The sequence below is a fragment of the Carassius auratus genome, chromosome 22 (assembly GCF_003368295.1).
Source record: "Carassius auratus strain Wakin chromosome 22, ASM336829v1, whole genome shotgun sequence".
NCBI lineage: Eukaryota > Metazoa > Chordata > Actinopteri > Cypriniformes > Cyprinidae > Carassius > Carassius auratus.
Window position 1 is genome coordinate 1,861,632 of NC_039264.1, and position 13,138 is coordinate 1,874,769.

The 13,138-nt window shown below is 39.8% G+C and overlaps 1 long non-coding RNA gene across 1 annotated transcript; it reads right to left on the reverse strand.

Moving 5' to 3' along the window:
- Positions 1–1,929: 1,929 nt before the first annotated feature.
- LOC113039375 (uncharacterized) lies at positions 1,930–12,819 on the reverse strand. Its single transcript, XR_003274961.1, has 3 exons — positions 12,765–12,819; positions 7,160–7,321; positions 1,930–1,972 (listed from the first exon to the last, which is right to left on the reverse strand). It is a non-coding gene; the product is annotated as an uncharacterized LOC113039375 (long non-coding RNA).
- Positions 12,820–13,138: the final 319 nt, after the last annotated feature.

A 13,138-nucleotide genomic window follows, 5' to 3' on the forward strand; every position in this document is an offset into this window, starting at 1 on the left:
ATTTTTTAGAAAGACAAAAGTCAAAAGTAAATTATTTAAAAGAAACTCAAGGGCAGAAGCTCATTAGATCATGATTCTCAAGCATCTGAAGATATTTCTGGTTTTTAAGCAGGAGACGAGGAAAGTTAGCAAAGAGACAACTAGCTTGTGACAGCTAAGCATTCATAGAGATATATTTAGTTGATCTTTTGATGTCGGTTCTTCCTATTATTATGTAGCAGAATGCACCAAACACTGGATTGCTGATCCACTAACAGAGAACATGATCGTGGTTCAGAACATCTCTGGATTAGGGGCGGGTAAGAAAGTGACTAGCCGTATTATGTTGTTCCATGATGTGGATTTTGCTACACCGTGTATACCGTTATATATTCATGTATTCAAATTTTGCATTTAATATAGTTTTGTTCAATTTAATACATTTTGCAAATTTGAACACAAATGATTATAAAGAGTCAAGGCTGAATGTTTTCGTCCTCTGTTTGCTACACAGACATTAGTTATCAAACACAGAGCATCGTAACAGGCCAAACTAATAGAGCACAGATCACCTGCTCCAGTGGTTCCCAAACTGAGAGACAGTGTACAGTCAGCAGATTATTTTACAAAATAAACCTCTGCAGGGTGATAAAGACTACTTTGTATAATTTCACATGCGGCCACTTTCCTGATAAGTAAATAATTGAACACAAAATATTAATCTGACATATTTGAATGACTCAACATTAGCGCTCAGTTATCAGTTGTGGTTGTATCAATAACAGACCACTAGATGAAGCGACTGATGAATCAGAGTTGTATTGCAGGGAGTCATGTAGAAATATAAATGAACGATGCATGCTTCTGCTCTAAGTGTCTACACCAGAGGCTCGATTTGACAAAAGCAAATAGAACTCAGTGATGTTTTCTGCTGTGGATGTGGCGCGAACCATGTAGCCTTGTTCAGTATAAGAGACCTTCCAAAAATAAAAAAGAGGGTGGGCGGGGGAGGGGGCTTTAAACTACAAACTTCTCTACAAAAGATGGGCTTGGCAGAAAAAGTTTGGGAACCACTGGCCAACTCTAACACACAATGTTTAATTTAATTTAAATAATACAGGCCTCACTTTTTCTAGTTATGTAAGGTTAAAATATTTTGCTTGTCATTTTCTTTTCTCATATCACAATATAATATAGATATCTCCTAGACAGTGTAAAATATTGTGATATGAATTTTAGCTCACATCGCCCACCCCTACTCTGGATAGTGTTATTTAACTGATGATGCTACAGTAATTCTGCTCATTATGAGAGGAACTGCAGGTTCAGACAGGTGTGTGTGTGTGTGTGTGTATGTTATCACTGATCCTCTCCTCACACACATCACATGTTTGTGGTCTTTCATAGATCTGCTGTAGTAGATCTACAGTGTTGTGAATCGGAGCTTGATGGAAATTAATGTACAGTGCATTCAGTCTCATCAAAACAATCAGGATAATATCATACTGAATATTTTTATGAGCAATGTCCACAATAACACAATCACATATGTTTATTGAGACACCAAACTACTGAACACCAGCACATCTAGTAACCCAAAATGTCTGATTAAGCTGTAATTTTTAATACAACTAATCTGTGCTGACATTTATCGTCAAAACAGCAGCAGCTGCAGCATCTGATCTCTAATATTTTGATCATTTTGAGCATTTTTGATGCAACAAATTTTATACCTTTATACTATACTTTATACTATATTAGTCAAATGATAGAATTCACATGCATATCATTTATTTTTCATTATTTCATCAGGTCTCACCTCAGTGTGTTGAGTTGACAGTTTGGATCCTGTAGTAAATCACTGAGCTGCTTCACTCCTGATTCTCCAGGATCATTTCCTGTGAGATCCAGCTCTATCAGGTGTGAAGGGTTTGATCTCAGAGCTGAAGACAGAGCTCTATAACCTTCTTCACTGATACTGCAGTCTGAAAGTCTATTAGAAAAATATTTTATTCTTCATTATAACACATTGTCACACAAGTACATGTTATAGATAGAGAAAATAAAAGAGATGCACTACGGGAATTTTGGCCTGAATTAACTCTTTTCACAATAAAGCTGGGTAAAGTTATATATTGGTGAACATAAACAAATGCAATTTTACATTTTTGCAGTTTTAATTTTCCACAATTATAACCTACAGTTGGAATCAAAATTACTCAACCCTCAGAGATTGAAGCAAAAATGGCAAAGTCAACAGAGATCTTGCAAAAGAGAATAAATAATTTAATTACTTTAGAAAGTTTAAGACTATATGAAGATTTCCAAGACATTGAAAGCTCCTAGAGACACAGCCCTCAGCCTTATTCCTTAGATTAAAATGTGTTATACCAGAAAACCTTTGAGGGTGTTGAAGGAAAACCACAATATCATAAAATGTTTAATCAGAGCAACTGAGAAAAACCTGCAATGTACAGCCAAAGACTTGCAAGATGACCCGATGAAAGAAAGAAAACCATTTCAATGCAGTGTGTAAGACGAACACTAGACAAGTACGGCCTTCGTGTTGAGACTTGCAGAATACCACCCTTGATCAAGAAGAACAAAATACCGACTTGAACTTGCTAAAATTCATTTGTGTAGACCTGTGGAGCTCTGTAAGAATGTTTTATGGAGTGATGTGACTTTTTGGACCCATGGATCAGCGGTATGTTTGCTGCAAAAAAGACAAAGCTCATAAGTAGAAGAACACCATCTCCATTTACATTTACATTGAATCATTCAGCAGACGTTTTTATCCAGAGCCTGGAGAGAACAAGAGCTTGGACAAGAAGTTGGGTGGCTTGCTCTGACAGGAAGGGTCTAATTCTCCTAGGTTTCTCGCTGTCCTGAAAGGACGTCACTTCCTGTTTGTTGTTGACGGCTGTACTGAATTTGAGCTCCGTCACTATATTCTTTTCATTGACTATTTTTAACTTAAAAATAAATTTTATACATCATCGTTTCCATTTATATAACGTTTGAATATATCTTCTATTGTATTCTACAACAAAAACAATCAGAGCGCCTCGCTATCACTAGTTTTATTTTGATCTCCCGGGTCCGCTATTAGCTTTTAGCCAGTTAGCATCAGCAAGCGTGGTTGCTGCTAGCTGTTCTTACATTGCTAATACTCTATTCACACACATTACCACTGCTGTACTCACTGTTACTTGCTTTAATGGCGGATGAATGTCTCCACTCTGTGCAGCTCGAGCTCGAGGCCGTGGGGAAGCAGATTTACGACCTGGAACAGAGGCAGGCCCAGCTTAGAGAGCGGAGAGCCGCGCTGGAATCATCCCGGGCTGACGCTCACAAGTCCGGGGTAAGTATATTAGCCGAAGGTAAAGTGCACACTCATTGTTTGCCTGGTGCTCATGTTCTCAATGTTTCTGCGCAGATACCCGCAATCCTGAAGGACGACAAGAGCCCCAGAGTGGTCGTGCTTCACGCCGGGGTTAACGACACCACGCTGTGGCAGATGGAGACGCTGAAGAGGGACTTCAGGAGCCTGATCGAGACGGTTCGCAGCACGACGCCCGCGGCGACGATCGTCGTGTCAGGACCACTGCCCACGTATCGACGAGGACACGAAAGGTTCAGTAGACTTTTTGCTTTAAATGAATGGTTGTTGTCATGGTGTAAAGAACAGAAACTGCTATTTGTTAATAACTGGAATCTTTTCTGGGAGCGTCCTAGACTGTTTCGCGCTGATGGATTACACCCCAGCAAAATCGGAGCGGAGCTTCTCTCTAACAACATCTCCAGGACACTTCGCTCCTTGTGACTAGTAAGACAATTCTCAAATAACCATTATGATGAGTTTTGTTCCACCCGCTTAAATGCTAAAAGTACTTGCGTTGTAAAAACTATCAAGACTGTGTCTGTTCCCCGAATAGTGAGGTCAAAATATAAATATAATGTAGGATCTAGAAAAAATCTTATCGTAATTAAACCAGAAAAATGTAAAGTAAATGAACAAAAACAATTTTTAAAGTTTGGGCTCATAAATATTAGATCACTCACACCAAAAGCAGTTATTGTAAATGAAATGATCACAGATAATAGTTTTGATTTACTCTGCTTGACTGAAACCTGGCTAAAACCAAATGATTATTTTGGTCTAAATGAGTCTACTCCACCAAACTACTGTTATAAGCATGAGCCCCGTCAGACTGGTCGTGGCGGGGGTGTTGCAACAATATATAGTGATATTCTCAATGTTACCCAGAAAACAGGATACAGGTTTAACTCTTTTGAAATACTTCTGATAAATGTTACTCTGTCAGACATGCAAAAGAAATCTAATGTATCTCTTGCTCTGGCTACTGTGTATAGACCACCAGGGCCGTATACAGAATTCCTAAAAGAATTTGCAGATTTCCTCTCAGACCTTCTAGTTACAGTTGACAAGGCGCTAATCATGGGAGATTTTAATATTCACGTTGATAATGCAAACAATACATTAGGACTTGCGTTTACTGACCTAATAAACTCCTTTGGAGTCAAGCAATGTCACCGGGCCCACTCATCGTTTTAATCATACACTAGATTTAATTATATCGCAAGGAATCGATCTTACTGCTATAGATATTGTACCTCAAAGTGATGATATTACAGACCATTTCCTTGTATCGTACATGCTGCGTATAACTGATATTAACTATATGTCGCAGCGATACCGTCTGGGCAGAACTATTGTTCCAACCACCAAAGAAAGATTTGCAAATAACCTGCCTGATCTATCTCAACTGCTATTTGTACCCAAAAATACACATGAATTAGACGAAATTTCTGACAACATGGGCACTATTTTCTCTAATACATTAGAAGCTGTTGCCCCGATCAAATTGAAAAAAGTTAGAGAAAAATGTACTGTACCATGGTATAACAGTAATACTCACTCTCTCAAGAAAGTAACTCGTAGTCTTGAACGCAAATGGAGAAAAACTAACTTAGAAGTTTTTAGAATTGCATGGAAAAACAGTATGTCCAGCAATAGACAGGCTCTAAAAACTGCTAGGGCAGAGCATATACACAAACTCATTGAAAATAACCAAAACAATCCAAGGTTTTTATTTAGCACAGTGGCTAAGTTAACAAATTACCAGACGCCACCTGATTCAAATATTCCACCAAGTTAAATAGTAATGACTTAATGAATTTCTTCACTGATAAAATAGATGACATTAGAAATACAATAGCGAATGTAGATTCTACATCTAACACTTCAGTTTCATCCATCGCACCCAAAGATAAACTGCAGTGCTTTACAACCATAGGACAGGAAGAGCTAAATAAACTTATCACTGTATCTAAACCAACAACATGTTTATTAGATCCTGTACCCACTAAATTACTGAAAGAGCTGTTACCTGTAGCTGAAGTCGTTATCTTTAGGTCACGTCCCAAAACCATTCAAGCTGGCGGTTATCAAGCCTCTTATTAAGAAACCAAAACTAGATCCTAGTGTACTGACAAATTATAGGCCTATTTCAAATCTTCCATTTATGTCTAAAATCTTTGAAAAAGTTGTGTCTGCTCAATCGAGCACCTTCCTGCATAAAAATGATCTGTATGAAGAATTTCAGTCAGGTTTTAGGCCCCACCATAGCACAGAAACTGCACTTGTTAAAATTACAAATTACCTGCTCCTTGCGTCAGACCAAGGCTGCATCTCATTTCTAGTCTTACTTGATCTTAGTGCTGCGTTCGACACCATAGATCATGACATACTCATAGATCGATTACAAAACTATACAGGTATTCAAGGGCAGGCTCTAAGATGGTTTAGATCCTACCTGTCCGATCGCTACCATTTTGTTTACTTAAATGGGGAGTCATCTCATTTATCATCAGTAAAATATGGAGTGCCACAAGGATCCGTCCTAGGTCCCCTTCTATTTTCAATATACATGTTACCCCTTGGTAATATTATTAGAAAATACGGAATTAGCTTCCACAGTTATGCTGATGATACTCAGCTATATATCTCAACGAGACCAGATGAAACTTCCCAATTATCTAAGCTAACAGAGTGTGTTAAAAATGTAAAAGATTGGATGACAAATAATTTTCTCCAATTAAATTCAGATAAGACAGAGATACTAATTATTGGACCAAAAAACACTACACAGAATCTTGTAGATTACAATCTGCAACTAGACGGAAGTACGGTTACTTCCTCTACAGTCAGAAATCTGGGTGTTACATTAGACAGCAATTTGTCTTTTGAAAATCATATTTCCAATGTTACAAAAACTGCATTCTTCCATCTCAGAAACATTGCCAAGCTACGAAACATGTTATCTGTTTCTGATGCAGAAAAGCTAGTTCATGCATTCATGACCTCTAGACTGGACTATTGTAATGCACTTCTAGGTGGTTGTCCTGCTTCGTCAATAAACAAGCTAAAGGTAGTCCAAAATGCAGCTAGAGTCCTTACCAGGTCAAGAAAATATGATCATATTACCCCAATTTTACAGTCTCTGCACTGGCTACCTATTAAGTTCCGTATCAGTTACAAATTATCATTACTTACCTATAAGGCCCTAAATGGTTTAGCTCCTGCGTACCTAACTAGCCTTCTACCACGTTATAACCCATCACACACCCTAAGGTCAAAAAACGCTGGACTTTTGGTCGTTCCTAGGATAGCAAAGTCCACTAAAGGAGGTAGAGCTTTCTCACATTTGGCTTCCAAACTCTGGAATAGCCTTCCTGATAATGTTCAGGGTTCAGACACACTCTCTCTTTTTAAATCTAGATTAAAAACACATCTCTTTCGCCAAGCATTCGAATAATGTATCTTTTTAATTGTGAGTGTAGTTGCATCTGATCAAAGGTGCATTTTTATTCATTAGCTTGGGTTAAACTAATTTTACTTTGTTGGATCAGCAGCTATGCTAATGATGTCTGTATTTTGTTTCTATGTTTCGCCACAGGATTCACAAAAACATTTATTACACCATTAGGATATTAACATTTCCCATCACTTCCAAAAATCCATCTGTTTGTCAATATTTTATAAATATATCCACACCAATTTCACATTACTGAGCCATTCCTTGTGACACAGCGTCAGTTTATAGATCAGCTGGAGCTTTACATTGATTCATGTTTAGATTGACCAAATTCAGACCTGAGTATCTGTAGTGTCTGTGAATTTCTCAGCAGACTGGAGATTTCTGTCACTCCAGAGTCTCCTATTTGATTCCTGCTCAGATCCAGCTCCCTGAAATTTGAATTAAACGCTGATGCCAGAGCAGCACAACTTTCATCTGTAATACTGATGCAGTTTAACCTGTAGAAGAGAGAACACAACTAATTAAGATATACATACAATTACACAAACAACAGCTTTAGCTACTACTTTTATCTGCCAATATTAGATTTGAATGATAATCACAGTGTAAAATAATTATTTAATTTGATTATTAATTTTTGCATTTTAAAGTACAGTACTTAATCCTAAACCATAATTACAATGCTGTGTTTTATTTTTTTTTTATTTTAGAATGAAGTCCTCAGGCTCTTATTTTGGTGGAAAACTCAACAGTGACCTTTAAGTTTCAGAATCAGAATCAGAATCAGAATGAGCTTTATTGCCAGGTATGTTCACACATACGAGGAATTTGTTTTTGTGACAGAAGCTCCGCAGTGCGACATAACAGCGAAAGAACAAAAACACAATAAGGAATAAAAAATACAAATAGGTGGGTAAGCAATGACAATATACAAATTGACAATGTATGGCAGGTATATTACATTGAGCATTTGTGTATGTACATGTTAGGGGTGTAACGGTTCACAAAATTCACGGTTCGGTTCGGTACGTTTTAGATACAGCAAAAAGAAAAAATTGGCAGATAAATTTCCTTGATTTAAAAAAAATATATTTATTAAAACTAACAAAGTATGTTTTTTGTATTTTTTTACATTGAACAATGATGGAGCTATTCTTTAACCATCTTCTATGGTGTTGTCTTAGCAGCATACTGTATAAAACAAAAACAGCTCCTTATAAAAAAAATTAAAATGTTATATTGTTGTAGTAGTTATGAACAAATACAAAGATGTAACTTTTCATATGGAACTCTATAACTCTTTATATTGAGTGTGTTTTTACTCAATTGGTTCTCTATAGGGCTTATGTTTTTTGGAACAAAGCAGGAATTACGGTCTGGGCTCGTGAAGGAATATTGTAACGGGGCTCAATTACATTAAGCATGTTCTTAAAACCTGCGTTTTCCACTCACTCAGTACGCGCTGAAGGCTCGTTGCAAAATGGCTAAAGGGTCTTTCACACAGGACGTGGTATGCGTGGCACTGGACCCTGGGCTCAGCATTGCCCTTCAGATACAACGCGATTTGTGCTGCACTATGCCAAGAGCAAAGTAGGTGGAGTTTTCAAAACTGCCCGTGCATATGTTCTATTTAAAACAGTTCTTCTATCTAATAACGTGCAGGCCTGTTAATTGTATCGTACTGCTCAGGAAATTCCGACACAGTACAGTACTAGTCCATTTTGATTTCCGTGCTTGTTTGGATGCCCCGATCGATTGGTAAAGTGCACCCAAACACCAGACCTGTTGGTTATTGGAGGATCTTCTATTTCTGGTCTGTTAAACGCATTGGCCATTTTGCAACGAGCCTTCAGCACGTACTGAGTGAGCGGGCGCCTGACTGAGTAGCCTAACATAAAAAAAAAATTCTTCTTTGGGGGTGTCAGGGGCGTTGCCTGTTACGTTGTTTGGGTTATTGGGATACCTGGTTGAACGCATATCATTATAATTCACAATTTTTTATTTATTTTCCAAATGTAATTAATTAGTCCAACGGACTGTTCAGTACATAACGCGTACCGCGTCCCGAACCGAAAGCCTCGTACCGAACGGTTCAATACAAATACGCGTATCGTTACACCCCTTGTACATGTATATTATGTGCAAAAAATGTAAGTGTACGTTAGGTCTGTGTGTTAGATAAATAAGTGTGTGTGTTTGGAATTTAATTTAAATATCTCTCATCTGTTCATTATACTTTGCTCGTGTCTTCTACCTCTACAATCCTGAATAAACGCTGCTTTCACATCCTGGCCCACTTTGCTACTCCTCCCCCTCCTGCTGCTCTGCTGTGAGTGGTTGTTGTGTCGTCACGTGACTCACTGACACAACGCGCCGAGGAGCAGCGAACAGAGTAAAGGGGACATTCAGAAGGGGGGCTCAGTAGATGTAATTGCACAGGTATATTTGTTCTTTGTCTGTTCTTCAGTAATAATTGTGTGCACTTTATTTTCATTTGCTTTTAAAACCAGAAAAAAGGGAGAGTTTTTTTTTTTTTTTTAAAGGCTGTAACGAATTCATTCTACAGTGCCTAATAACATTGATCATTCATCCACCTTTTTCACAATGGAGTCAATGTGAATGTCCCACTTCAGGTCCTCAAAGATAGTGGTGCCCAGGAGCTTGACAGAAGGGTCCTTGGATGTGCAATCATTAGTGTACAGGGAGAAGAGCAGTGGGGAGAGAACACAGCCCTGGGGTGCTTGTACGGTGCTGGATGTGTATTTTCCTAACCTCAACTAGCTGCTGCCTGTCTGTCAGGAAGCTGTTGATCCACTGACAGACGGAGGTGGGCACGAAGAGCTGAGTTAGTTTGGGCAGGAGGAGGTTTGGGATGATTGTGTTAAAGGCCGAGCTGAAGTCCACTAACAGTATCCTCACATAAGTCCCCGGTCTGTCTAGGTGTTGCAGAACATAATGCAGTCCGATGTTTACTGCATCGTCCAAAGACCTGTTTGCTCTGTAGGCAAACTGAAGAGGATCCAGCAAGTTCCAGTTCAAGTTGGCAGATAGAGTGCAAATCATTGAAGTGAACAACAGTGCAGATAAAAGATTATTAGTGCAAAAACAAAAGCTTATTAAGTATGATTAAAGTGGCAAAGGGCTCAAGAGCGGTTACATTATTACACTGACTAATGAGGTAGTGGAATGACATCAGTTCCATGGAGAATTAGGAAGCGAGCAGACCAAAGCTGCACAAAGTGACTGGTGCATGTCATCGTATATAAGAGGGGGGGAGGGATCTGGGGGGGGGGGGGGGGGGGGGTTCATAGTTTAGTGGTGCTTGGGGCAGAAGAAGGTAGGGGGGGGCAAGTTCGGGAGCGAGTTCAGCTTCCTGACAGTCTGGGGGATGAAGCTGTCCTTCAGTCTGCTGGTCCTGGCCTGGAGACACCGCAGTCTCCTCCCTGATGGTAGCAGCCTAAAGAAGCTGTGTGATGGGTGAGTGGGATCACCTGCGATGCAGAGGCTTTGCGGGTGAGGTGGGTTCAATAGATGTCCTGGAGGGAGGGGAGAGAGACACCAATGATCTTCTCAGCTGCTCTCACTATGCGTTGCAGAGTCTTTCGGCAGGACGCGTTGCAGGCGCCATACCACACAGTGATACAGCCCGTCAGGATGCTCTCGATGGTCCCTCTGTAGAAGGTGTACATGATGGGGGGTGGGGCTCTGGCTCTTCTCAGTTTGTGGAGTAAGTAGAGACGCTGATTTGATTTCTTGGCGTTGCTCACTCGCACCGTTGATGGTCAGAGGAACTTGCTGAGTGTGTCATCTCCTGAAGTATACAACAATCTCCTTCGTCTTCTCCACGTTCAGAGAGAGATTGTTGTCACTGCACCACCCGGACAGGTGGCTCACCTCGCTCTGCTGTAGTTTGTCTCATCCTTGTTGCTAATGTGACCCACCACAGTCGTTTCATCCGCAAACTTAATGAAGAGGTCGGAGCTGTGTGACAGTGTGCATTCATGGGTCAGCAGAGTAAAGAGGAGGGGGCTCAGCACACATCCTTGGGGGCCCCAGTGTTCAGTGTGATGGTGCTGGATGTGTTGCTGCCGAGCCGTACTGCCTGAGGTCTTCCAGTCAGAAAGTCCAACAGCCAGTTGCACAGCGAAGTGTTGAGCCCCAGTTGGATCAGTTTGTTAATGAGCTGTTGAGGGATGATTGTGTTGAATGTTGAACTGAAGTTAATAAACAGCAAAACATCAGAATAGTCAAAAACCGGTGATATATCAGGAGATGCGTGTTGCCAAATGTCCAGCAATTTATCCCTGGTGAAACTGATTGCAGGAATATAACTAAAGACATAACAAACTAACAAAAACACAAAAACAACTGCAGAGCACGTCACGGAGGCAGGCATTCTGTATCAGCGCCAACCGTTTCTGTGTTTAACAGTAAAACAGCATGAAATACAATGGATGCAGATGTAAATAAAATTATACAGTAGGGCTGGACAATATTGGGAAAAAATGACATTGCAATATTTTATTTTTCTGCGATATGAAATCTAATCAAATTTTTTCTTACAAACAAAAATGGGGTGAGCAGATTTCCATTCTCATTTTAAATGATAATGACACCATCGTGTCAATTGATTAATATGCGCGAGGGAGAGAGAGCAAGACAGCACTCGTGTTGTTTGAAGATGGTGAGCGTGCAGCCGGGGCTCGCTCTCTCTCTCTCGCACCCTCTGTCTTGCTGTCTCTCACGCGCGCTGTCTCTCTATCTCTCTCTCGCGCCCTCTCTCTTGCTGTCTCTCGCGCTCTCTCTCTTGCTGTCTTTCAGGCGCACTCTCTCTATCTCTCTCGCGCTCTCTCGCTCACACTCTCTCTCTCGCTGACCTGTCAAAAATTTGCAATTAATCTGCGATTTACATTCATCAAGGGCCGGGGAGCAGCTGGCCCGTACAGTTAATGAATAACGGATCAACTACGACAGCCTACATCGCAAATCCTGTGATGTGACTACTGTGGATTCCTACACCGCGATATCGATGCTTAAACGACACATCGTGCAGCCCTATTATACAGTGTTTTGCTTTCCACAATATTTTGAAAAGTCAACAACAACAAAAGATCTTGTATGGCGGAGAAAAAAAAGAGAGCCCTTTATTTCTGTAACAACCCTGCATTTTTGCCCCATCTCTTCGCCCCAAAGACTTAAAAGACATGGAACCTCGGCATTGCTCCACTGTGTGTATCCTTCGTCCTCCGTCACGCCTATAATAGGTCATGTGATCTCAGTTGGTGGTGTCCACCTGAGTTGACGTCACTTTTTTTAAATGACGTACGGCTCGCATTTACTGGGGAATATCCGATTTGTCTGCTGACATGGCACACGCAGATGCACATATCCGATTCATATCCGATGTATTACCACATATGAATGAGGCCTGAATCCGATCTGAGAACATCAGAATCCATGCAGTTTTTTCCTGCTTACACGTTCACCGGTCATATCCGATCTGTGCCACATGAGAGCAAAAAATCAGATTTGGGTCACTTGAACCATGCAGTGTAAATGGGGCCTAAGTATACCTTTCATATTCACGTTATAAGCTCAAAACTCACTCACAGGCATTTTTTATTTATTTTTTACATTTAACAGTCATTCAGATCTTCTACTAGGCAGAACAAAAATATCTGAAATAAAACAGATTACTAAAAACACATCTTAGATTAAAATATATTTCATATTAAATCTGTTTCTTAATTATTGTATGCTTTCAGTTTTACGACTGTTTGGAGACACATAAAACAATTCTCCATAACTTATAAAACAGCATTTATTTAGTTTTTATTTCCAAATATAGCTCAGTCCAAAATTAATACTTTCAAATTTATGAAACTGTGGTGGGTCACTAGAGTCTGGGTAATTAATGGGATACACTTTTAAAATACTTACTTCAGCTTTTCCAGTCTACACTGTACATTTTCAAACAGAGTCAAGATGATCTTCATTCCTGGGTTTCCTAGTTTATTCTCACTCAGATCCAGCTCCGTCAGATTTGAAGGGTTTGAATTTAGAGCTGCAGCCAGAACATGACAACCTCCTTCTGTGATACAGTTGTTCTTGAGACTGCATAAAGAGAAAACACTTAAGCTTTAATCTGAATATTTACCAGTATGTTTTAGCTGACAGCTGACAAATACTGGTGATGATGACGAAGACCCATAAAAAACACCCAGCAGCAATAATTTAAAAGTGTCCTTGTAACAATGAAAAAAACTCACTTCAGTGTGTTGAGTGTACAGTGTTTATCCTGCAGTAGAGCAGAG